This window comes from Rattus norvegicus, chromosome 20, assembly GCF_036323735.1.
Source record: "Rattus norvegicus strain BN/NHsdMcwi chromosome 20, GRCr8, whole genome shotgun sequence".
In the NCBI taxonomy this organism is placed as follows: Eukaryota; Metazoa; Chordata; class Mammalia; order Rodentia; family Muridae; genus Rattus; species Rattus norvegicus.
In genome coordinates this window covers 38,119,688-38,147,275 of record NC_086038.1, presented here as the reverse complement: position 1 = coordinate 38,147,275, position 27,588 = coordinate 38,119,688, and positions in this window count along the sequence as shown.

The following is a 27,588-nucleotide window of genomic DNA, read 5'->3' as shown; positions in this document are numbered from 1 at the left end:
TTCACAGTTGACTTATGCTTCTTTCTATAAATTTGGCACATTTTCTTTATCCATCTTTCCACTGAGGGGAAATGTAGGCTTTTTCCAATTTCTGGCTATTATTTATAAAGCTTGTATGAGCTTTAGCCTTCTGGACAGGAACTATCTTGTCTAAAGTAGACTTCTAATTAAATGTTTGAAAGGTAGTGTATTGTTGTGAGTGCTGCTTATTCTTGCATACTAATAGGCTCTTGTTGATGAAGCATCAGACTTTAGAAACACCGCAAATGGATTGGAAGACATTGCTAAAAGAGTGATTTAAATACCTTCAATTTTTTCAAGATGGATTTTAAAATGTATGTATTAAAGTTTTTATGTAAGTATTCAACTGCAGATATTCACAGTCAAATCTGTCAGAATCTTATATCTTTCCTAAGGGAAGAAAGGTACAGTCGGGGAAGATATTCTTTCATTCTCACAGGGGAAACATAAGCCTGAATGTGTTCATACATAGATGCATCTTCATGATATTTAGTTCATATTTATTTCCAAGTAGACTCAGAAAATGTTGACAGTCCATTGCCTTGTAAGATCTACCCAAGTGCATCTGTACCACTACACTTGTATTCTGCAACATTTGTGTCTGCTTTATTTGTGTATTTTCTGACATAGACTCTTGTACTGCTGCATCTTCCATTTTGCATTCATTGTGATGCAACTATATCAGAGACAAATATTATCTCTGCATCTTTTAGTAAAAAAAATTCAAAAGTATCCAAAGCAAGCTGCCAAATTCTCAAGTACATGAAACATTTCAAAACAATACTGAGGGCATAGTATAATTTTGCTTTGAATTAAATGCCTTATCAATAATTCATACTCCTATTAAATATGTGATATATCACAAATACATTAATACAAATAATTACCAATTTCTAAAATAGAAGGAAATAAATATACCTGAGAGCATTTCCATATTTAAATCAAAGTTTTTATTGTAACAAGCATCCTCTCCATCTAAAAATGAATTTTCACTTAATTTTGAAGCAAAAAAAAGATGGGAAAGTATTCCTATAAATAACCTAAGTGTAGAAACACTACCTTGTGCAGAAAGCTGATAAATCAAAGAGGTGATGTTAAAAGCAAATGGTCCAGCAGTCAGCAACTTATGGATAATAGACTTAAGGATAATAGCAGTCACAACTGCTATGAGGAATTGAAACAATCAAAGTTCATCTGGCATTAGGTATAACTTGAAGGTCAGAGATAGCACATATCAATAAAAATAAGGAGAAACTGGTTTCACAAAATTTTCAATATGAACACTTGTAACAAACAATAAATTTATGGGCATAAAGATTCAAAATGGTTGGAGGAAGAGGACAGAGTCAAAATACGCATAAGATAATAATCTCTGGTAAACCATCTAATGGATATTAAGAAAAATTGGATCCTATATATGTTAGTGCTTGTCGCTTTGGAAATCAATATGGCATGTTCTCAAAAAATTGGGAATTTATTTACCTCAAGACCAGGTATACCATTACTATGTATATACACAAATAACACTCTACAATACCATCAGGACACTTGTTCACCTTGTTCAAAGCAGCTTTATTCATAATACCCAGAAACTGGAAACCACTTATATTTCCCCTCAATGGAAAGATGGATGAATGGAATATGGTAAATTTACCGAATGATGCATAAGTCAACTGTTAAAAACAACACCAACATGAAACTTGCCAGCAAAAGAATGAACACTAATAAAGAAGGTACTAGTCACTTGTAAGTGGATATTATCCTTAAAGTAATAACCATATTATTATCCAAAGACCCAAAGGACCTAAGTAACAAGGATGACTCCCCTGGGGACACATGATTCTCACTAAGAAGAGAAACCAAAATAGACAGACCAGGTCCATGAGGAAAGTGAGCTGCGTATGTATAGGTTTGGGGATGGGAACAGGAAGGATCAGGTGTGGGGAGGACTGAGGGAGAGAGTACTGAAAGAGACCATTGGAATGGGAGCTTTGCTCACCTCTGAGACAATTTTGAATCCTAGGGAAATGGAAACTCTCAGATATCCATGAGGATAACTCTGTCTAAGAGTCTTAGGAATGAGTATGTAAACCCTGAACTGGTTATCTCCAGTAACCAGCCAAAATTTGCAGTGGAGGTATTGAACACCAAGCCAGCCATAAAACCTTCAATCTTCAATTTGTCTTGCTTACAAGAATGGGCTGGTTAAAGTTGGTAAAGATATTGTGGGAATGAACAACCCTTGACTGGTTCACCTTTAAATCCATGCTATGAGGGGGAGCTCACCTGTGACTCTGTCTGGAGTGCCAGAAACCTGTCATGGCAGGTTGATATAGGAAAGCTGGCCTTTTGTGGAGAGAAACAGAATGTGTGTAGGCATGGTAAGAAGGGATTTTGGAAGTAAGATTGAGAGGAGAAAAGGGAGGGAAAACAACCATCAGGACATAAATAAAAATGCATGGAAATAAAGAAGCATACTCACCCTGTAAATCTTTTCTCCCAAGAAATTGACTTACCTTAATTTTTCACCAGGACATCTATTTCATCTTCAGATTTCTATTTATATATGTAGTGCTATAGTATATAGCTGTAAACCAGCACTCATATGTTGGAGCACAGGATTCCCAAATTGAGACTGGTATTGTTTGTCCTTATCTGTACATCATAACAAAAATCAATGGGGGGCTTAAAGATTTTATTTTTATTTGTCTTACCTGTGGTGATCAATGCCTTCATTAATGGATGTTGGGCCAGGGATTTAAGCAGGAGGAAAGGCAGAGAACATAGAGGAAATGCTGGCTTCTCACTTTCTATTCATGGCTGGGTTGCTTTACATATAAATATACAACTCTGGACCAACTTTAAGAGTTGGAGCCGCTCAAGGTGGGCTGGTATCTCCCATATCATTAATCAAGACAATGGGTCCTATAACGCTCCACTAACTGCAAATCCTTAGCCTATTTTCAGACACTCAGCCATTTAAACCTCTTAGTTTGTGATCCAGTGTTGTCAGTAAATGGATACATGAAGAAAACGTTATACTAACTCAGGTGGCAGAGACCTACACAGAAAAACACCATAAATATTTTATATTTTCTGCATACACACACACACACACACACACACACACACACACAGAGAGAGAGAGAGAGAGAGAGAGAGAGAGAGAGAGAGAGAGAGAAAGAGAGAGAGAGATCATTAGATGTTTATATAAAATATGGATGAACAGATAGTAGAGGGGCTAACTAACAGGACTTGACAACTGGACGCTGCTTTTTGTATTTTTAACCTTTTTTGCTGTAGAGTAGAGACTACCAAGCAGGAATGGATAACTAGGATTGCAATGGTATATAGGCATTTCCTGTAAGAAAATTGGGTACTAGCAGGAGCTGAACCTGAACTCTGTATATGTTATATGTGTCTTTGGCTGTTATGGAGGAAACACTACAGAGAAGCAGACAGAGACATTTATTGTATGAGACTTTTAGATACAGAGGAATAGACACCTAGACCCCATCTATATGCCAATGTGGAACATTAATTGAATGGGAATCTATCTAGCAGTAACTGATACCTCCCTGTAAATATGTATGTGTGTATACTTGTTTGTTTGTTGGTATGTGTGTGTGTCTATGAAAACCTTTGTACAAAACAGGACCAGAAAGGTAATCATGTCTTTAGGTATGTATGTGTGTCCTTACAAGGAAATTTGTGTCTAGCACAACCTGATAGCTTGCAATAAGAGCATCTCTCCTTCTGCATAAGAATTTCTGTATATGTGCTTCCATAATAGGGAAGTATGTTCCTAGCTGGAACAGACACATCTGTGAGTGAGAGGTACACTGTAGTTGAGGAGATACATAGTAGGACTAGACACTGGCTTATTATGTGATCATAGATTTTTTGATGTAGAGTATGGGCTACTGTGTAGGAACAAACACAGAACCATGCCCGTACTGTGAAGCTTTGTTTAAAATGGAGGAAAGAAATAACAAAACCTGACCTTTGTCTTGTATGAATTTGGAGAGCTATGATATTCAAGAAGGGGTTAGAAGGTTCTCACACCTGATTGATAATTTATATGTGGGTTTCAGATAGATGGGAAAATCTTGTAGCAGTATCTTATACACAGAATTGTATGTGCATTTTGGGCTTTTGTTGTAAGACAGAAGAGGCTACCTAGTAGGTACGAAGAACTAAGGCCAGGGATGCCTATGTTGTCTTTGTGTGTGTGTGTGTGTGTGTGTGTGTGTGTGTGTGTGTGTGTGTGTGTGTGTGTGTGTTTTACTGTGTGGAAGGTACCTTATACCTAGAAGTTTATCTAAGTCTTTGAATACAGGAGCACATATAGGATAACCTGATAGTCATTTGTTTGTGGCTTTAACTAGAGTTGGGGCAGACAGAGAGAAATTGGCTACCTAGACCTGTATGAGTACTTGGTTTTAGGAGGTACATTAGCATGACCTGACCCATTGCAGTGTATCTGCAGCTTTATCTCTAAGGCACAGAACAACTAGAAAAAACTGACACCTATTTACGTCTGGGCCTACATGTCCCAACCAGTGGTTTCCAGTATGTTCTTTTATCTAGCAGGGAATACTGTACCTAGAAGGTCCAGTCTAAGTGTGTCCCCCACATTCCATTACATGTGAAGTTCTACAGATGTGAGATGCATTTGTTCAGCAAGGAACAATGTAATATATCCACATTGGTGCCAGAGATGACAAATGGAGCTTATACTGAACACTATGTGTTAGCAGTGGTTTGTTGTGATGGAGGGCCTATGACTTAGTGAATGTAGTATTGCAGGTGCTGGATGCATATGGCTGTGAGAAACCTAGCATTTTATGTGGGTATTTTCAAATACATATGAATTTCTAGTTATCAGGCTTTGACAGCTCATATTCCATAGAAACACAGCTAAATTCACACAGACTACAGTCTATTCAACTGCTTTCCAAGCTTGGATATACTTCTTGATATCAGGATATAAACAACACTAAATTAATTCACTGATGTAATCTAAAATGCCCTGCTATCTACAATACACCAGACTTCACATTCACTGCAGGTTAAGGCAAGTCAGCATGTTATACACACACACACACACACACACACACACACACACACACACACACACACATTGCTCTGTATAACATTGACATCATCACCACTGTTCCACATAAACTGCTGTTGTTATGTGTCATGTGGTCCTGGAACCAGACATCCTCCTATAGTTGTCACACAACACACACTGCTGTGTTCATAAGACACTACAGAATATCTCTTTGATAATCCTGCATAGAATTATCTCAGTATCAGGATCTTCCCCCACTATAGGTTTTATTAGACCCCTCCAATCTTGTTGCAAAATACCCTTGTGCACTACTATTTATCTAGCACCCTAAACACTCCATCCCCTTCTTTATGCCTGGAACATACTGCTTGATTTCAAGTCCTGTTGTACACCTACCTGAGACCCTATCCACTGCTGTATGTTATATATTTCTAGACCCTCTAGTCTTGAGCTGTATATTGTGCATGGTATGAGGCCTCACTCTTTCACCTGTATTGTTGCCCCAAAGTCCTTCAAATTTGCAGCCATGATTTATACCCAGCCTTGTGTACTAATGTATTGCACAGCAGAATGGTGGGATGCTGGTAAGATTTGAGGTCTATCATTGCATGTAACATTGGAATCTCGACCAAAATGACAATATAGGACTGATAACTCCTAGATTCTACATGGAAGTGGCAGGGGTGTCTAGAAGAGTCTGAAAAACATTACTACTCACATGTTCCATGATTACCTATCTCAAGTTAGATGGTTTCACTTTTCTGGTTGTATCCTCTTGTGGGTTCTGAACATATTGAAATAAATAAATTCTATTTCCTCCCCTAGCTTCAACAGGAGTCTCAAATCCATCTTCTTCACATACGATCTATAAATAACTGAATGAAAGAGAAGGAGGGACTCCTGAGGCTGCAGAGTGGAAGAGACCACCAACACTGCTCACCCCTGCCCACATCCCTGGCCCAAGAGGAAACTGTATAAGGCCTCTGGGCTCCCGTGGGGGAGGGCCCAGGAGCGGCAGCACCGCTGCCTGAGACACCGCCGGAACCTGAAGGAAAGAGACTGGATAAAGAGTTCTCTGCACCCAAATCCCGTGTGAGGGAGAGTGAAACCTTCAGAGAGGCAGACAAGCCTGGGAAACCAGAAGAGACTGTTCTCTGCACACACATCTCGGACGCCAGAGGAAAAAGCCAAAGACCATCTGGAACCTTGGTGCACTGAAGCTCCTGGAAGGGGCAGCACAGGTCTTCCTGGTTGCTGCCGCTGCAGAGAGCCCGTGGGCAGCACCCCACGAGAGAACTTGAGCCTCGGGACCACAGGTAAGACCAAATTTTCTGCTGCAAGAAAGCTGCCTGGTGAACTCAAGACACAGGCCCACAGGAACAGCTGAAGACCTGTACAGAGGAAAAACTACACGCCCGAAAGCAGAACACTCTGTCCCCATAACTGGCTGAAAGAAAACAGGAAAACAGGTCTACAGCACTCCTGACACACAGGCTTATAGGACAGTCTAGCCACTGTCAGAAATAGCACAATAAAGTAACACTAGAGATAATCTGATGGCAAGAGGCAAGTGCAGGAACCCAAGCAACAGAAACCAAGACTACATGGCATCATCGGAGCCCAATTCTCCCACCAAAATAAACATGGAATATCCAAACACACCAGAAAAGCAAGATCTAGTTTCAAAATCATATTTGATCATGATGCTGGAGGACTTCAAGAAAGATGTGAAGAACTCCCTTAGAGGAACACAGGAAAACATTAATAAACAAGTAGAAGCCCATAGAGAGGAGACACAAAAATCCCTGAAAGAATTCCAGGAAAACATAAATAAACAAGTAGAAGCCCAAAGAGAGGAGACACAAAAATCCCTGAAAGAATTCCAGGAAAACACAATCAAACAGTTGAAGGAATGAAAAATGGAAATAGAAGCAATCAAGAAAGAACACATGGAAACAACCCTGGAAACAGAAAATCAAAAGAAGAGACAAGGAGCTGTAGATACAAGCTTCACCAACAGAATACAAGAGATGGAAGAGAGAATCTCGGGAGCAGAAGATTCCATAGAAATCATTGACTCAACTGTCAAAGATAATGTAAAGCAGAAAAAGCTACTGGTCAAAAACATACAGGAAATCCAGGACTCAATGAGAAGAACAAACCTAAGGATAATAGGTATAGAAGAGAGTGAAGACTCCCAGCTCAAAGGACCAGTAAATATCTTCAACAAAATCATAGAAGAAAACTTCCCTAACCTAAAAAAAAGAGATACCCATAGGCATTCAAGAAGCCTACAGAACTCCAAATAGATTGGACCAGAAAAGAAACACCTCCCGTCACATAATTGTCAAAACACCAAACGCACAAAATAAAGAAAGAATATTAAAAGCAGTAAGGGAAAAAGGTCAAGTAACATATAAAGGGAGACCTATCAGAATCACACCAGACTTCTCGCCAGAAACTATGAAGGCCAGAAGATCCTGGACTGATGTCATACAGACCCTAAGAGAACACAAATGCCAGCCCAGGTTACTGTATCCTGCAAAACTCTCAACTAACATAGATGGAGAAACGAAGATATTCCATGACAAAACCAAATTTACACAATATCTTTCTACAAATCCAGCACTACAAAGGATAATAAAGGGTAAAGCCCAACATAAGGAGGCAAGCTATACCCTAGAAGAAGCAAGAAACTAATCATCTTGGCAACAAAACAAAGAGAAGAAAAGCACACAAACATAACCTCACATCCAAATATGAATATAACAGGAAGCAATAATCACTATTCCTTAATATCTCTCAACATCAATGGCCTCAACTCCCCAATAAAAAGACATAGATTAACAAACTGGATACGCAACGAGGACCCTGCATTCTGCTGCCTACAGGAAACACACCTCAGAGACAAAGACAGACACTACCTCAGAGTGAAAGGCTGGAAAAGAACTTTCCAAGCAAATGGTCAGAAGAAGCAAGCTGGAGTAGACATTCTAATAACAAATAAAATCAATTTTCAATTAAAAGTCATCAAAAGGGGCACTCCTGAGGCTGCAGAGCGGAGGAGACCACCAACACTGCCCACCCGTGTCCACATCCCTGGACCAAGAGGAAACTGTATAAGGCCTCTGGGTTCCCGTAGGGGAGGGCACGGGAGCGGCAGGACCCCTGCGCCTGAGACACCGCCGGAACCTGAAGGAAACAGACTGGATAAACAGTTCTCTGCACCCAAATCCCGTGGGAGGGAGAGCTGAACCTTCAGAGAGGCGGACACGCCTGGGAAACCAGAAGAGACTGCACTCTGTGCACATCCAGATGCCAGAGGAAAACACCAAACGTCATCTGGAACCCTGGTGCACGGAGGCTCCCGGAAAGAGCAGCACAGATCTACCCAGTTGCTGCCGCCACGGGGAGGACTTAGGCAGTACCCCACGAGCAAACTTGAGCCTTGGAACCACAGGTAGGACCAAATTTTCCCCTGCAAGAAACCTGCTTGGTGAACTCAAGACACAGGCCCACAGGAACAGCTGAAGACCTGTACAGAGGAAAAACTACACGCCCGAAAGCAGAACACTCTGTCCCCATAACTGGCTGAAAGAAAACAGGAAAACAGGACTACAGCACTCCTGACACACAGGCTTATAGGACAGTCTAGCCACTGTCAGAAATAGCAGAACAAAGTAACACTAGAGATAATCTGATGGCGAGAGGCAAGTGCAGGAACCCAAGCAACAGAAACCAAGACTACATGGCATCATCGGAGTCCAATTCTCCCACCAAAGTAAACACGGAATATCCAAACACACCAGAAAAGCAAGACCTAGTTTCAAAATCATATTTGATCATGATGCTGGAGGACTTCAAGAAAGACATAAAGAACTCCCTTAGAGAACAAGTAGAAGCCTACAGAGAGGAATCGCAAAAATCCCTGAAAGAATTCCAGGAAAACACAATCAAACAGTTGAAGGAATTAAAAATGGAAATAGAAGCAATCAAGAAAGAACACATGGAAACAACCCTGGACACAGAAAATCAAAAGAAAAGACAAGGAGCTGTAGATACAAGCTTCACCAACAGAATACAAGAGATGGAAGAGAGAATCTCGGGAGCAGAAGATTCCATAGAAATCATTGACTCAACTGTCAAAGATAATGTAAAGCAGAAAAAGCTACTGGTCCAAAACATACAGGAAATCCAGGACTCAATGAGAAGATCAAACCTAAGGATAATAGGTATAGAAGAGAGTGAAGACTCCCAGCTCAAAGGACCAGTAAATATCTTCAACAAAATCATAGAAGAAAACTTCCCTAACCTAAAAAAAGAGATACCCATAGGCATACAAGAAGCCTACAGAACTCCAAATAGATTGGACCAGAAAAGAAACACCTCCCGTCACATAATTGTCAAAACACCAAACGCACAAAATAAAGAAAGAATATTAAAAGCAGTAAGGGAAAAAGGTCAAGTAACATATAAAGGCAGACCTATCAGAATCACACCAGACTTTTCGCCAGAAACTATGAAGGCCAGAAGATCCTGGACAGATGTCATACAGACCCAAAGAGAACACAAATGCCAGCCCAGGTTACTGTATCCTGCAAAACTCTCAATTAACATAGATGGAGAAACCAAGATATTCCATGACAAAACCAAATTTACACAATATCTTTCTACAAATCCAGCACTACAAAGGATAATAAAGGGTAAAGCCCAACATAAGGAGGCAAGCTATACCCTAGAAGAAGCAAGAAACTAATCATCTTGGCAACAAAACAAAGAGAAGAAAAGCACACAAACATAACCTCACATCCAAATATGAATATAACAGGAAGCAATAATCACTATTCCTTAATATCTCTCAACATCAATGGCCTCAACTCCCCTATAAAAAGACATAGATTAACAAACTGGATACGCAATGAGGACCCTGCATTCTGCTGCCTACAGGAAACACACCTCAGAGACAAAGACAGACACTACCTCAGAGTGAAAGGCTGGAAAAGAACTTTCCAAACAAATGGTCTGAAGAAGCAAGCTGGAGTAGCCATTCTAATATCAAATAAAATCAATTTTCAATTAAAAGTCATCAAAAAAGATAAAGAAGGACACTTCATATTCATCAAAGGACAAATCCACCAAGATGCTCTCTCAATCCTCATCTTCGGTTGGTTTATATACAAGTGTGCAATTTCTAGCCTTGAAAGTAAAATGATGCTCTCTGGTTCTGGATAGAGGAGTCTTATTTTTTATTATGGCAGCTTGCTATTTTTGTAACATGGTGATTTGGTTGAACACAATAAAGTACAGTAGTAACTGATCTCCCCTTCTTCCTGGATGAGTGAGGAGATGATTAAATGTTGATGTCAGCATCCTTGAGCATATTCAGATGAGCTTCTGCTTCTGTTGAAAAGGATGCTGTGTTTGATTGTGGTCCAAAGCTTAAAAAAAAAGTCATCAAAAAAAAATAAGGAAGGACACTTCATATTCATCAAAGGAAAAATCCACCAAGATGAACTCTCAATCCTAAATATCTATGCCCCAAATACAAGGGCAACTAAATACGTAAAAGAAACCTTACTAAAGCTCAAAACACACATTGCACATCACACAATAATAGTGGGAGATTTCAACACCCCACTCTCATCAATGGACAGATCATGGAAACAGAAATTAAACAGAGACATAGACAGACTAAGAGAAGTCATGTGCCAAATGGACTTAACGGATATTTATAGAACATTCTATCCTAAAGCAAAAGAATATACCTTCTTCTCAGCTCCTCATGGTACTTTCTCCAAAATTGGCCATATAATTGGTCAAAAAACGGGCCTCAACAGGTACAGAAAGATAGAAATAATCCCATGCATGCTATCAGACCACCACGGCCTAAAACTGGTCTTCAATAACAATAAGGGAAGAATGCCCACATATACGTGGAAATTGAACAATGCTCTACTCAATGATAACCTACTCAAGGAAGAAATAAAGAAAGAAATTAAAAACTTTTTAGAATTTATTGAAAATGAAGGTACAACATACCCAAACTTATGGGACACAATGAAAGCTGTGCTAAGAGGAAAACTCATAGCGCTGTGTGCCTGCAAAAAGAAATAGGAAAGAGCATATGTCAGCTGCTTGACAGCACACCTAAAAGCTCTAGAGCAAAAAGAAGCAAATACACCCAGGAGGAGTAGAAGGCAGGAAATAATCAAACTCAGAGCTGAAATCAACCAAGTAGAAACAAAAAGGACCATAGAAAGAATCAACAGAACCAAAAGTTGGTTCTTTGAGAAAATCAACAAGATAGATAAACCCTTAGCCAGACTAACGAGAGGACCCAGAGAGTGTGTCCAAATTAACAAAATCAGAAATGAAAAGGAAGACATAACTTCAGATTCAGAGGAAATTCAAAAAATCATCAGATCTTATTATAAAAGCCTATATTCAACAAAACTTGAAAATCTACAGGAAATGGACAATTTCCTAGACAGATACCAGGTACCGAAGTTAAATCAGGAACAGATAAACCAGTTAAACAACCCCATAACTCCTAAGGAAATAGAAGCAGTCATTAAAGGTCTCCCAACCAAAAAGAGCCCAGGTCCAGACGGGTTTAGTGCAGAATTCTATCAAACCTTCATAGAAGACCTCATACCAATATTATCCAAACTATTCCACAAAATTGAAACAGATGGATCACTCCCGAATTCCTTCTATGAAGCCACAATTACTCTTATACCTAAACCACACAAACACCCAACAAAGAAAGAGAACTTCAGGCCAATTTCCCTTATGAATATCGACGCAAAAATACTCAATAAAATTCTGGCAAACCGAATCCAAGAGCACATCAAAACAATCATCCACCAAGATCAAGTAGGCTTCATCCCAGGCATGCAGGGATGGTTTAATATACGGAAAACCATCAACGTGATCCATTATATAAACAAACTGAAAGAACAAAACCACATGATCATTTCATTAGATGCTGAGAAAACATTTGACAAATTCAACACCCCTTCATGATAAAAGTCCTGGAAAGAACAGGAATTCAAGGCCCATACCTAAACATAGTAAAAGCCATATACAACAAACCAGTTGCTAACATTAAACTAAATGGAGAGAAACTTGAAGCAATCCCACTAAAATCAGGGACTAGACAAGGCTGCCCACTCTCTCCCTACTTATTCAATATAGTTCTTGAAGTTCTAGCCAGAGCAATCAGACAACAAAAGGACGTCAAGGGGATACAGATCAGAAAAGAAGAAGTCAAAATATCACTATTTGCAGATGATATGATAGTTTATTTAAGTGATCCCAAAAGTTCCACAAGAGAACTACAAAAGCTGATAAACAACTTCAGCAAAGTGCCTGGGTATAAAATTAACTCAAATAAATCAGTAGCCTTCCTCTACACAAAAGAGAAACAAGCCGAGAAAGAAATTAGGGAAATGACACCATTCATAATAGACCCAAATAATATAAAGTACCTCGGTGTGACTTTAACCAAGCAAGTAAAAGATCTGTATAATAAGAACTTCAAGACACTGAAGAAAGAAATTGAAGAAGACCTCAGAAGATGGAAAGATCTCCCATGCTCATGGATTGGCAGGATTAATATAGTAAAAATGGCCATTTTACCAAAAGCGATGTACAGATTCAATGCAATCCCCATCAAAATACCAATCCAATTCTTCAAAGAGTTAGACAGAACAATTTGCAAATTCATCTGGAATAACAAAAAACCCAGGAGAGCTAAAACTATCCTCAACAATAAAAGGACTTCAGGGGGAATCACTATCCCTGAACTCAAGCAGTATTACAGAGCAATAGTGATAAAAACTGCATGGTATTGGTACAGAGACAGACAGATAGACCAATGGAATAGAATTGAAGACCCAGAAATGAACCCACACACCTATGGTCACTTGATTTTTGACAAAGGAGCCAAAACCATCCAATGGAAAAAAGATAGCATTTTCAGCAAATGGTGCTGGTTCAACTGGAGGGCAACATGTAGAAGAATGCAGATCGATCCATGCTTATCACCCTGTACAAAGCTTAAGTCCAAGTGGATCAAGGACCTCCACATCAAACCAGACACACTCAAACTAATAGAAGAAAAACTAGGGAAGCATCTGGAACACATGGGCACTGGAAAAAATTTCCTGAACAAAACACCAATGGCTTATGCTCTAAGATCAAGAATCGACAAATGGGATCTCATAAAACTGCAAAGCTTCTGTAAGGCAAAGGACACTGTGGTTAGGACAAAACGGCAACCAACAGATTGGGAAAAGATCTTTACCAATCCTACAACAGATAGAGGCCTTATATCCAAAATATACAAAGAACTCAAGAAGTTAGACCGCAGGGAGACAAATAACCCTATTAAAAAATGGGGTTCAGGGCTAAACAAACAGTTCACAGCTGAGGAATGCCGAATGGCTGAGAAACACCTAAAGAAATGTTGAACATCTTTAGTCATAAGGGAAATGCAAATCAAAACAACCCTGAGATTTCCCCTCACACCAGTGAGAATGGCTAAGATGAAAAACTCAGGTGACAGCAGATGCTGGCGAGGATTTGGAGAAAGAGGAACACTCCTCCATTGTTGGTGGGATTGCAGACTGGTACAACCATTCTGGAAATCAGTCTGGAGGTTCCTCAGAAAATTTGACATTGAACTGCCTGAGGATCCAGCTATACCTCTCTTCGGCATATACCCAAAAGATGTCCCAACATATAAAAAAGACACGTGCTCCACTATGTTCATTGCAGCCTTATTTATAATAGCCAGAAGCTGGAAAGAACCCAGATGCCCTTCAACAGAGGAATGGATACAGAAAATATGGTACATCTACACAATGGAATATTACTCAGCTATCAAAAACAACGGTTTTATGAAATTCGTAGGCAAATGGTTGGAACTAGAAATATCATCCTGAGTGAGCTAACCCAATCACAGAAATACATACATGGTATGCACTCACTGATAAGTGGCTATTAGCCCAAATGCTCGAATTACCCTAGATGCCTAGAACAAATGAAACTCAAGACGGATAATCAAAATGTGAATGCTTCACTCCTTCTCTAAAAGGGGAACAAGAATACCCTTGGCAGGGAAGTGAGAGGCAAAGATTAAAACAGAGACTGAAGGAACACCCATTCAGAGCCTGCCCCACATGTGGCCCATACATATACAGCCACCCAATTAGACAATATGGATGAAGCAAAGAAGTGCAGACCGACAGGAGCCGGATGTAAATCGCTCCTGAGAGACACAGCCAGAATACAGCAAATACAGAGGCGAATGCCAGCAGCAAACCACTGAACTGAGAATAGGACCCCCGTTGAAGGAATCAGAGAAAGAACTGGAAGAGGTTGAAGGGGCTCGAGACCCCATATGTACAACAATGCCAAGCAACCAGAGCTTCCAGGGACTAAGCCACTACCTAAAGACTATACATGGACTGACCCTGGACTCTGACCTCATAGGTAGCAATGAATATCCTAGTATGAGCACCAGTGGAAGGGGAAGCTCTGGGTCCTGCTAAGATTGAACCCCCAGTGAACTAGACTGTTGGGGGGAGGGTGGCAATGGGGGGAGGGTTGGGAGGGGAACACCCTTAAGGAAGGGGAGGAGGAGGGGGATGTTTGCCCGGAAACCAAAGAATTATTATTAAGTATTAAATAAATTTAAAAAAAAAGAATACAAAGCTTATACCCAGTCCTTCTAATAGCTGCTATTAAAAACTATTTGGAATAATTAAATAAAGCTAATGTTCAGATAATAAACTCATGATCATATTAGAATCTGAATTAATTACAATAAAATGTTTTCAAGATTATTCATATAGTAAATAGCTAAGAATAATCAATATTTAACAATTTAGTTATACTATATATCTACGGACAGTCTTCAAAAACATCAGAGAGCCACAAAATATGACTTTTAAAAACATTTTATTATTAACATATCTGTTGATTAGGAGATATGTCTCCTCCTGCCAGTACCCCCATCCCACTTCAAAGAAGATATTGAGTAACATTACCTCCAGGTGGAGTTGTTTAAATTGTGGAAGCAAGCCACTGGGTAAGAAATACCCTAATTTCATCTTTGGACAAAATACTGTTTTAGAAAAAAACTAAAGGATACATGCTAAGCTCTGCCAATACAGGGTCATCTAGTCCTTCAGAATTCCTGCTTCTCTTAAGGTATGTCAGATCATTATGGGCCAGAGGTTGAAGACAGATGCTTCAACGGTATCAGGAATATTGGGAACTCTCCAGGAAGTCAGCTATCTCTACAAACTGTACAAGTTTTGCAAGCTTTGTTTTTGTACTCCCTACATTTTCAAGCAATATTTAATTCTCTCAGATCTTTGATGGGGTTTAAGACTAATTGTAATCTCATAATTTAACTTAAGCTGTTTAAAATTAAGGAAGGTGTTCCAGATTTGAAAGGATGGTAATGTAAGTTAAAAATTAAACATAACTGAGGTACAAAATTATAAACTCTTTAGGTTAGAATAGATGATGAACATTTTATTTAAATTGTCAAACATCATGAATTAGATGTTATAAGTTCTATCATACCTTACAATTTGTATAATTATTATAACTGTGTTCAATGTATATATGAGAGTAAAGAGCCTTTTTAATTGGACAAAAAGAAGCTGCTTGTTTTCTAATGCAATTGGATCTAACAAATTATTTTTCACAAGAGGGTCTGCTATATGGGAACCTGCAAATTCTGATTCATAAATAAAGATGCCAACAGCCAATAGCTGGGGAGGAAAGAGAGTGGCAAGATTTAGGGTTCCTTGGTTTGGGAACATGAGGGAGAGGACAGAAAGGAGAGGCACCATGCCTAAGGAACATGCAGAACAGAGACATAGAGCCCCGATGAAAAGGGCCCAGGAGAGTGCAGCACAGATGGCTGCTCGACTGTGCCAGAAGCAGCCAAGATGGTGCATAGACATTAGTAAGTAATAACTTCAAATTATTAGTAGTAGATAGATTCTAGCAACATGGAAGCTTGGCAGTTTCCCAGCTATTGTGATACATAAGGCATATTAAATATAAACCCTGAATATGTGTTTTTTATTTGGGAACATGAATCATTAAAACTGGAAACAAATCCATGCTAGGATTTATTAAAAATATTAATACAAAACTAACCCAGAACATAACTAACTTAACCCTAATTTTTATTGGATATTATTTATTTGTATTTTAAATGTTATCCCCTTTCCTGATTTCTGATCCATAACCCCCCTATTCCAACCCTTTCTCACCTTCCTCTATGAGGGTGTTCCCCACCCAACCACCCACCCCTTCCCAACTGTCTGCCCTGACATTCCCCTACACTGGGGGTGGGGGGGTCTCCAGCCTTAGCAGGACCAAGGGCTTCTCCTCCCCTTGGTGCCCAACAAGATCATCATCTACTACATATGCTGGAGCCATGGATCTATTCGTGTGTACACTTTGGATGGTGGTTTAGGCCCTGGGATCTCTGGTTGGTTGGTATTGTTGTACTTATGGCATTGCAAACCCTTTCAGCTCCTTCAATCCTTTCTGTAACTCCTCCAATAGGGACCCCATTCTCAGTTTAATGATTGGCTGTGAACATTCGCCCCTGTATTTGTCATGCTCTCGTAGAGCCTCTCAGGAGACAGCTATATCAGGCTCCTTTCAGCATGCATTTCTTGGCATCAACAATATTTTCTGAGTTTGGTGGCTGTATGTATATGTGTTGGAATCCCAGGTGGAGCAGGCTCTGAAGGGCCATTCCTTTGGTCTCTAGTCCAAACTTTGTCCCATATCTCCTCCTACAAATATTTTATTCCCCCTTTTAAGAAGGACTGAAGAATCAAAACTTTGGTCATCCTTCTTCTTGAGCTTGATGTGGTCTGGGGATTGTATCTTGGGTAATTTGAGGTTTTGAACTAATATCTATTTATCAGTGAGTGTATTCCATGTGTCTTTGTGATTGGATTACCTCACTCAGTATATTTTCTAGTTCTATCCATTTACCTAAAAATCTCATGAAGTCATTGTTTTTAATAGCTGAATAGTACTCCATTATGTAGATATATCACATTTTCTGTATTAATTCCTTTGTTGAAGGGCATCTGGGTTCTTTCCAGCTTCTGGCTATTATAAATAAGGCTGCTATGAACATAGTGGAACATGTGACCTTGTTATATGTTGGAGCATATCTTGGTTATATGCCCAGGAGTGAAATAGCTGGTTACTCAGGTAACCAGTTACGATGTTGAGTTTTCTGAGGAACCTCCAGACTGACTTCCAGAGTGGTTGTACCAGCTTGTAATCCCACCAACAATGGAGGAGTATTCCTCTTTCTTCACATCCTCACCAGCATCTGTTGTCACCTGAGTTTTTATCTTAGTCATTCTGACTTACATGAGGTGTAATCTCGGGGTTGTTTTGATTTGCATTTCACTTTTGACTAAGGATGTTGAGCATTTCCTTAGGTGCTTCTCAGTCATTTGATATTCCTCAGCTGAGAATTCTTTGTTCAGTTCGGTACCTCATTTTTAATAGGGTTATGTGATTTTCTGGAGTCTAACTTCTTGAGTTCTATGTACATATTGGATATTAGCCCTCTATTGGATGTAGCATGGGTAAAGATCTTTTCTCAATCTTCTGGTTGCCATTTTGTCCTAATGCCAGTGTCCTTTGCCTTCCAGAAACTTTGTAATTTTAGGGGGACATATTTGTCAATTCTTGACCTTAAGCCATTCATGTTCTCTTCAGGAAAACTTCCCCTGTGCCCATGGGTTTTAGGCTTTTCCCCCACTTTCTCTTTTACTAGTATCACTGTATCTGGTTTTATGTGAATGTCCTTGATCCACTTGCACTTGCACTTGTATGAGGCAATAAGAATGGATCCAAGGGTTGGGGATTTAGCTCAGTGGTGAGCGCTTGCCTAGCAAGCACAAGGCCCTGGGTTCGGTCCCCAGCTCCAAAAAAAATATCAAGAGTGGATCCATTTGCATTCTTCTACCTGCAGACCTCCAGTTGAACCAGCTCCATTACTTGAAAATGCTATCTTTTTTCCACTAGATGGTTTTAGCTCGAAGATCAAGTGACCATAGGTGTGCGGATTCATTTCTGGGTCTACAATTTTATCCAATTGATCTTCCTGCCTGTCTCTGTACCGTTGCCATACCGGTTTTATCACTATTGCTCTGCAATAATGCTTGAGGTCAGGGATAGTGATTCCACCAGAAGTTCTTTTATTTTTGAGGATAGTTTTCACTCTCCTGGCTTTTGTGTTATTCCATATGAATTTGCAAATTGCTCTCACGCCATGAAGAATTGGAATTTTGATGGAGATTGCAACGAATCTGTAGTTTGCTTTTGGCACAATGGCCTGAAGTTCTCTTTTTTGTATGGTCTGGTACAAGCTGAATTGTGACTTTATAGGAGGAATTTGGTAGTGTTTCTTCTGTTTCTACTTTGTGAAAAACTTTGGACACTATTAGTACTAGGTCTTCTACGAAGGTCTAATATAATTCTTCACTAAACTGATCTGTTACTGTGCTTTTGTTGTTTGGGAGACTTTTAAGAACAGCTTCTATTTCTTTAGGAGTTATGCGGCTGTTTAGATGGTTTATCTGATCCTGATTTAACTTGGAAATCTGGTATCTGTCTAGAAAATTGTACATTTCTTCCAGATTTTCCAGTTTTGCTGAATATAGGCTTTTGCACTAATTTCCTCAGAGTATGTTGGTATGTCTCCCTTTTCATTTCTAATTTCTCTAATTTAGATACTCTATGCCCTCTGGTTAGACGGGCTAAGGGTTTACCTATCTTGTTGATTTTCTCAAAGAACCAGTTCCTGGTTTTGTTAATCAACAAAGAACTTTGTATAGATCTTTTTGTTTCTACTTGGTTGAATTCAGCCATGAGTTTGATTATATCCTGCGATCTACTCCTCTTGGATGTATTTGCATCTTTTGTTCTAGAGCTTTTAGGTATGTTGTTAAGATAGTAGTGTATGTTCTCTCTGGTTTCTTTTTCGAAGCACTCAGAACTATGAATTTTCCACTTAGCACTGCTTTCATTGTGTCCCATAAGATTGGTTATGTTGTGCCTTCATTTTCATTACATTCTAAAAAGTCTTTAATTTCTTTCTTTATTTGTTCCTTGACCACGTTAGCATTGAGTAAAGAGTTGTTCAACTTCCATGTGTATGTGTGCTCTATGTGATTTTTGCTTTTATTGAAGTCTATGGTGATCTGATAGGATGCATGGGATTATTTCCATCTTCTTGTATCTGTTGAAGCCGGTTTTATGACTGATTATATGGCCAGTTTTGGAGAAGGAAACATGAGGTACTGAAAAGAAGGTATATTCTTTTGTTTTAAGATGAAATGTTCTATAAGAATCTATTAAGGCCATTTGGTTCATAACTGTGGTTAGTTGTACTGTGTCTCTGTTTAGTTTCTGTTTCTATGATCTGTCTATTGACGAAAATTGGGTGTTGAAGATTGACAGGAAATGCATGAATATGCATTCCTGAATCTCTACATGAACTATTGTGGTTTTCCGCCTATGTGCCTATGTAAAAGACTTCTGGGACAGGCAGGATCTGGCCAGGCAAATACAGCTCCCTGCGTCCCGCATCCGAATGTGGTTTCAGAACCGAAGAAGTCGCACTGGAGAGGTGAGGCACGGCGCAAAGCGGTCCAGCAGAGGCTCCATTCCGCTAGCCTCCCAACAGCTCGAGGAAGTGTTTGGCTCCAGGTCACAGGGTAGCAGCATGCCCTCGGACAGCAGAAGGCCTCGCACTTGACTCAACTTGCAACAGCTCAGGATTCTAGTGCAAGCCTTTGAGAGGAACCCGTTGCCAGGCTTTGCTACCAGGGAGCAGCAGGGCCAGAGGACAGGTTTGTCTGAGGACACGATCCACATATGGTTTCAGAACAGAAGATCGAGGCAAGCCCTCGCTCCAGATCAAGATGTGCCTGCTTCACAAGTGGAGATTGTGGCTACTGGAGGACTCAGTGGCAGGGATGAGGAGGTACAGGACAACCTGTTACCGATGGCTGTTGCAGGAGGTGTGGGCATGGAGAACTCGAGCTCCAGCGCCCAGCCCCACTTCCACAAAAAGTCTCAGCATCCCCAAGTGGCACTGCCCGAAGGACGAGGCCAATCACAGACAGCCACTCAAGCATACGAGGCAGGACCTCTGGAACTCCTCCTTGATAAACTGCTGGAATAAGACCAAGTGGAGGGTGACAGGCCATTCCCTGTGGATCTGGATGGAAATTCTCGTGGCAAGGAGCACGTGGGTGTGTGTGCTTGTGTGTGTGTATGTGTTAGTGTGTGTGTTTGTGTGTGTGTGTGTATGTGTGTGTGTTATTTGTATTTGTGTTATATGTGTGTGTGTTTGCATGTTTGTGTGTGAGTGCCTGTGTGTGTGCTTGTGTTGTTTGTTTTATTTGTATTTGTGTTATTTGTGTGTGTATGTGTGTATGTTTGTGTGTGTCTGTGTGTGTGCTTTGTTGTGTGTGTGGTATTTCTATTTGTGTTATTTGTATGGGTATGTGTGTGTGTGTGTCTGTGTGTGTGCTTTGTTGTGTGTGTGGTATTTCTATTTGTGTTATTTGTATGGGTATGTGTGTGTGTTTGCGTGTGTGTGTGTGTGTGTGTCTGTGTGTCTGTGTGTGTTTGTGCCTGTTTTTGCATGGACCATGTTAATTGTGAGAATTCCTGAAAATCTGGCTCAACTGTTCTGACAGGAAATGCATGAATGTGCGTTCCCGAATCTCTACATGAACTATTGTGGTTTTTGGGCTATTTGCCTATGTAAAAGACTTTCTTTCTGCATGTGCTATATTCTTCCCTCGGTTTAATAGAGTTCTGTTGCTCCCAACTACCAGCTAGCCCTACAAGCATGAAAGAAGTGCCATGACTTGCATGACTCCTGGAAGTGATGTCCTTGGGTCTCAGGACAAGTGGTTGGGATCCTCAGTTGGGGGGTCTTCTCATTCCAACCTGTGTGGATCCAGATGGGATGAGATCAGCACGGATTCCACTTGGCTAGTGATACCACCTAAGGCACACTCCACTCTGCCTTCCTCTTCTGAAGCCTGCTTACCACCTCCACGATTTCCTGGATACTCTGCCCAAAGCCAGGAAGGACCTATGGTGCTCCCTCCTTGGACGATCTGTCTGCTGGATGGTTGATTCCTAGGACATTTTTTGTGCTTCCTTGTTCTGTGTCCAGAATGGCATGCAAGGGACTGCGAGACTTTGGGAGATACTTTGCTGAGTCTGATAGGTTTCTTGAGGTCTTGTTCCGGGTCTCCTGTTCTCAGGTGGGAGGCGTGGCAGGTGTAAGGGGTCGTGGCATGACCTTGATTCAAGGGTCTGGAGTACGACTGTAGCCCACGGCTCCTTTTGAGTTGGCAGAGCTTCGGGTGCTGAGGCAAAGGTATTTACGGACAGGGGTCCCAGCTCTAAGGGTGGCATTTGCTGAAGCTTGCGCTTGATCTGGAGCGGTCCTGACTATATTCTCCAGCTTTAGGTCTCCTGGCATCGAATCCTTAGGAGCATGGAATCTGGAAGCAATGTGGATAACAGCTGTATGCTGGGGGAATCCCGGCGCAGGAAGACGGTTTGGCAGGCCTGGCAAAAGAAGGCCCTGCTATCAGCTTTAGGCAAGAACCAATTCCCGAGCTCTGGGACAGGCAGGAACTGGCCAGGCAAATACAGCTCCCTTCGTCCCGCATCCGAGTGTGGTTTCAGAACCGAAGGAGTTGCACTGGAGAGGTGAGGCACGGCCCAAAGCGGTCCAGCAGAGGCTCCATTCCGCTAGCCTCCCAACAGCTCGAGGAAGGGTTTGGCTCCAGGTCACAAGGTAGCAGCATGCCCTCGGACAGCAGAAGGCCTCGCACTCGACTCACCTTGGAACAGCGCAGTATCCTAGTGCAAGCCTTTGAGAGGAATCCGTTGCCAGGCTTTGCTACCAGGGAGCAGCTGGGCCAGAGGACAGGTTTGTGTGAGGACACGATCCACATATGATTTCAGAACAGAAGAGCGCGGCAAGCCCGCGCTCCAGATCAAGATGTGCCTGCTTCACAAGTGCAGGATGTGGCAACTGGAGGACTCAGTGGCAGGGATGAAGCAGCACAGGACAACCTGTTATCGATGGCTATCTCAGGAGGTGTGGGCATGGAGAACTCGAGCTCCAGCGACCAGCCCTACTTCCACCAAGAGTCCCAGCAACCCCAAATGGCACTGCCCGAAGGATGAGGCCAATCACAGACAGCCACTCAAGCATACGAGGCAGGACCTCTGGAACTCCTCCTTGATGAACTGCTGGAAGTAGTTCAAGTGGAGGGTGGCAGGCCATTCCCTGTGGATCTTGATGGAAATTCTGGTGGCAAGGAACACGAGTTTGTCCAGGAAACAATCTTGCAACTGGCTGCCACGGACTGTGTTTCCAAGGAATCCTCGAGTTATAGTGACCCAACCAATTTCTCCAGAGAGCCTCAGCTACCACAATGGGCACAGCCTGAAGGACAAGGCCAAGAACAGGCTCTCACTCAGGGATGCAACACGGGCACCCTGGAATTCTTCCTGGATCAACTGCTGATGGAAGTTCGAGTGGAGACGCACTCCCCAGGCCCTGTACATCTGGAAGGTGCAGGGCAGCAAATGGATGCAACACCTGAGCTGCCTCTCTCTCAAGAAGAATATGAGGCTCTGCTGGATATTCTCTGAGTCCCAGCCTGGAAGCTCCTATCCAGAAGACACCTGCAATCCACATTTGAGAATGTTGACAGCCCAAAAAGTATATGCATCAAAAACCCTATGACAGTGGCTGATTTCAATGCAAAGCATCTTGCTTACTAGAAGGAGGAAATGCACGGGGGTTTTCCATGTGGAGTGCCTACCTGAGGGCCCTGAGACGAGGAAATGGGCTCTCAGAATGGGTTTCTGCTGAAGGGGCAGAGGGCAGATCACCAGGGACTCCTAAAACAACAAGGAGGCCTAATGAAAAGTCCAACTGACAGAACACAACATTGGACTGGCTCCATCAGATTCCAGGAAATCTCATGGGTCACCAGGTATAGGCTACACATCTCAGGACACTAAACCAGGAAGGAGTTATGAACACTTCTTCCTTGGGACTAAGAACTGTTGCTCTTCTTACCAATGCCTTATGCTTAGCTGTGAGATGACTAACAATCCACCAATTCTATATGTACTCCTGGCACATTTGTTTAGTTTACTTTTGTTTTGTTTTGTCTTGCTCTGTTCTACTTACCATTGTATTCAATAAAGATTTGCATTGTTGGTTTGTTTGCTTGCTTGCTTGTTTGCTTGTGTGTTTGTATGGGTGGTTGAAAGGCTGTTTGGTTTAGGCATGAGCTTTCCAATTGAAAGGGTGGTAAGACTTTGGAAGGCAGTGAGGCAGGATGAGAGGTCTGAAAGGGAAATAACAAGGAAAGCTGATCAGTGTTCGATGCCGACATGGCAGTGTTTGCTAAAGCAAACAAGCGGGGAAATTGTCAACTTAAAGAAGAATGTGTTAAGGCCACAAAACTGTAAATAAACATCATCCTGGAAATGGAGTGCAACCAAAGTATCGTGAACAATTCATTCCAGGATTGACACTGATTCAATCAGACAAGCCGAATACCTTCCTCCTCCCACAGTGCGGTGTTTCCCACAATCTCCCGTATCCGTCTTTTAACCTTGAGTTTCCCAAGCCTAGCACGGCCCTGCATTCCCTAATGTGAGGTCCCTCTGCACCCACCTGAAGACTGCAATTGCCTAGAGGTAGGCAGTTGGCCTTGGGTGCATGCAGCCACGTTTCCTCAAGGAGCATAGGGCTTATACAATTCTTTCAACACAGGTTTTCGGTCTTTTGTTCCACATTCACAGGTCAGACTTGCTGGCCGGGTTTTTGTGTATGCTTGTGTGTGTGTATGTGTTAGTGTGTGTGTTTGTTTGTGTGTGTGTATGTGAGTGTTATTTGTATTCATGTTATATGTGTGTGTGTTTGCATGTTCGTGTGTGAGTGCCTGTGTGTGTGTGCTTGTGTTGTGTGTGTTATTTGTATTTGTGTTATTTGTGTGTATGTGTGTATGTTTGTTTGTGTCTGTGTGTGTGCTTTGTTGTGTGTGTGGTATTTCTAATTGTGTTATTTGTATGGGTATGTGTGTGTGTGTGTGTGTGTGTGTCTGTGTGTCTGTGTGTGTTTGTGCCTGTTTTTGCATGGACCATGTTAATTGTGAGAATTCCTGAAAATCTGGCTCAACTGTTCTGACAGGAAATGCATGAATGTGCGTTCGCCAATCTCTACATGAACTATTGTGGTTTTTGGGCTATTTGCCTATGTAAAAGACTTTCTTTCTGCATGTGCTATATTCTTCCCTCGGTTTAATAGAGTTCTGTTGCTCCCAACTACCACCTAGCCCTACAAGCAGGAAGGAAGTGCCATGACTTGCATGACCCCTGGAAGTGATGTCCTTGGGTCTCAGAACATGTGGTTGGGATCCTCAGTTGGGTGTCTTCTCTTTCCAACCTGTGTGGATCCAGATGGGATGAGATCAGCACGGATTCAACTTGGCTAGTGATACCACCTAAGGCACAGTCCGCTCTGCCTTCCTCTTCTGAAGCCTGCTTACCACCTCCACGATTTCCTGGATACTCTGTCCAAAGCCAGGAAGGACCTATGGTGCTCCCTCCTTGGACGATTTGTCTGCTGGATTCTTGATTCCTAGGACGTTTTTTGTGCTTCCTTGTTCTGTGTCCAGAATGGCATGCAAGGGACTGCGAGACTTTGGGGGATACTTTGCTGAGTCTGATAGGTTTCTTGAGGTCTTGTTCCGGGTCTCCTATTCTCAGGTGGGAGGCGTGGCAGGTGTAAAGCATCGTGGCATGACCTTGATTCAAGGTTCTGCAGTACGACTGTAGCCCACCGCACCTTTCGAGTGGGAAGAGCTCCGGGAGCAGAGGCAGAGGTATTTAAGGGCAGGGGACCCAGCCCTACGGCTGGCATTTGCTGAAGCTTGAGCTTGCTCTGGAGCGGTCCTGACTATAGTCTCCAGCTTGAGGACTCCTGGCATCGAATCCTTAGGAGCATGGAAGCTGGAAGCAATGTGGATAGCAGCTGTGTGCTGCGGGAATCCCGGCGCAAGAAGACGGTTTGGCAGGCCTGGCAAAAGAAGGCCCTGCTATCAGCTTTCAGCAAGAACCAATACCCGAGCTTCTGGAACAGGCAGGAACTGGCCTGGCAAATACAGCTCCCTGCGTCCCGCATCCGAGTGTGGTTTCAGAACCAAAGAAGTCGCACTGGAGTGGTGATGCACGGCCCAAAGCGGTCCAGCAGAGGCTCCATTCCGCTAGCCTCCCAAAGCTCGAGGAAGGGTTTGGCTCCAGGTCACAAGGTAGCTGCATGCCCTCGGACAGCAGAAGCCCTCGCACTCGACTCACCTTGCAACAGCGCAGTATCCTAGTGCAACCCTTTGAGAGGAATCCGTTGCCAGGCTTTGCTACCAGGGAGCAGCTGGGCCAGAGGACAGGTTTGTCTGAGGACATGATCCACATATGATTTCAGAACAGAAGAGCGCGGCAAGCCCGCGCTCCAGATCAAGATGTGCCTGCTTCACAAGTGCAGGATGTGGCAACTGGAGGTCTCAGTGGCAGGGAAAAGCAGCACAGGACAACCTGTTATCGATGGCTGCTGCAGGAGGTGTGGGCATGGAGAACTCGAGCTCCAGCGACCAGCCCCACCTCCACGAAGAGTCCCTGCATCCCCAAGTGGCACTGCCCGAAGGACGAGGCCAATCACAGACAGCCACTCAGGCATACGAGCCAGGAACTCTGGAACTCCTCCTTGATGAACTGCTGGAAGAAGACCAAGTGGAGGGTGACAGGCCATTCCCTGTGGATCTGGATGGAAATCCTGGTGGCAAGGAGCACGGGGTTGTCCAGGAAACCATCTTGCAACTGGCTGCCACGGACTGTGTTTCCAAGGAATCCTCAAGTTATAGCGACCCAACCAATTTCTCCAGAGAGTCTCAGCTACCACAATGGGCACAGCCTGAAGGACAAGGCCAAGAACAGGCTCTCACTCAGGGATGCAACAGGGGCCCTCTGGAACTCTTCCTGGATCAACTGCTGATGGAAGTTCGAGTGGAGACGCTCTCCCCAGGCCCTGTACATCTGGAAGGTGCAGTTCAGCAAATGGATGCAACACCTGAGCTGCCTCTCTCACAAGAAGAATATGAGGCTCTGCTGGATATTCTCTGAGTCCCAGCCTGGAAGCTCCTATCCAGAAGACACCCGCAATCAACACTTGAGAATGTAGACAGCCCAAAAAGTATATGCATCAAAACCCCTATTACAGTGGGTGCTTTCGATGGAAGGCATCTTGCTTACTAGAAGGAGGAAATTCACGTGGGTTTTCCATGTGCAGTGCCTACATGAGGACCCTGGGATGAGGAAACGGGCTCTGAGCATGGGATTCTGCTGAAGGAGCACAGGGCAAGATCACCAGGGACTCCTCAAACATCAAGGAGGCCTAATGAAAAGCCCAACTGACAGAACACACCATTGAACTGGCTCCAGCAGACTCCAGGAAATCTCATGGGTCACCAGGTATAGGCTACACATCTCAGGACACTGAACCAGGAAGGAGTTATGAAGACTTCTTCCTTGGGACTAAGAACTGCTGCACTTCTTACCAATGCCTTATGCTTAGCTGTGAGTTGACTAACAAACCACCCATTCTATATGTACTCCTAGCACATTTGTTTAGTTTACTTTTGTTTTGTTTTGTCTTGCTTTGTTCTACTTCCCATTGCATTCAATAAAGGTTTGCATTGTTTGTTTGTTTGCTTGCTTGCTTGTTTGCTTGTGTGTTTGTATGTGTGGTTGAATTGGCTGTTTGCTTTAGGCATGAGCTTTCCAATTCAAAGGGTGGTAAGACTTGGGAAGGCAGTGAGGCAGGATGAGAGGTCTGAAAGGGAAATAACAAGGAAAGCTGATCAGTGTTCAATGCAGACATGGCACTGTTTGCTAAAGCAAACAAGCAGGGAAAATGTCAACCTAAAGAAGAGTGTGTGTAAGGCCACAAAACTGTAAATGAACATCATCTTGGAAATGGAGTGCAACCAAAGTATCGTGAACAATTCATTCCAGGATTGACACTGATTCAATCAGACAAGCCGAATACCTTCCTCCTCCCACAGTGAGGTGTATCCCACACTCTCAGGTATCCGTCTTTTAACCTTGAGTTTCCCAAGCCTAGCACGGCCCTGCATTCCCTAATGTGAGGTCCCTCTGCACCCACCTGAAGACTGCAATTGCCTAGAGGTAGGCAGTTGGCCTTGGGTGCATGCAGCCACGTTTCCTCAAGGAGCATAGGGCTTATACAATTCTTTCAACACAGGTTTTCGGTCTTTTGTTCCACATTCACAGGTCAGACTTGCTGGCCG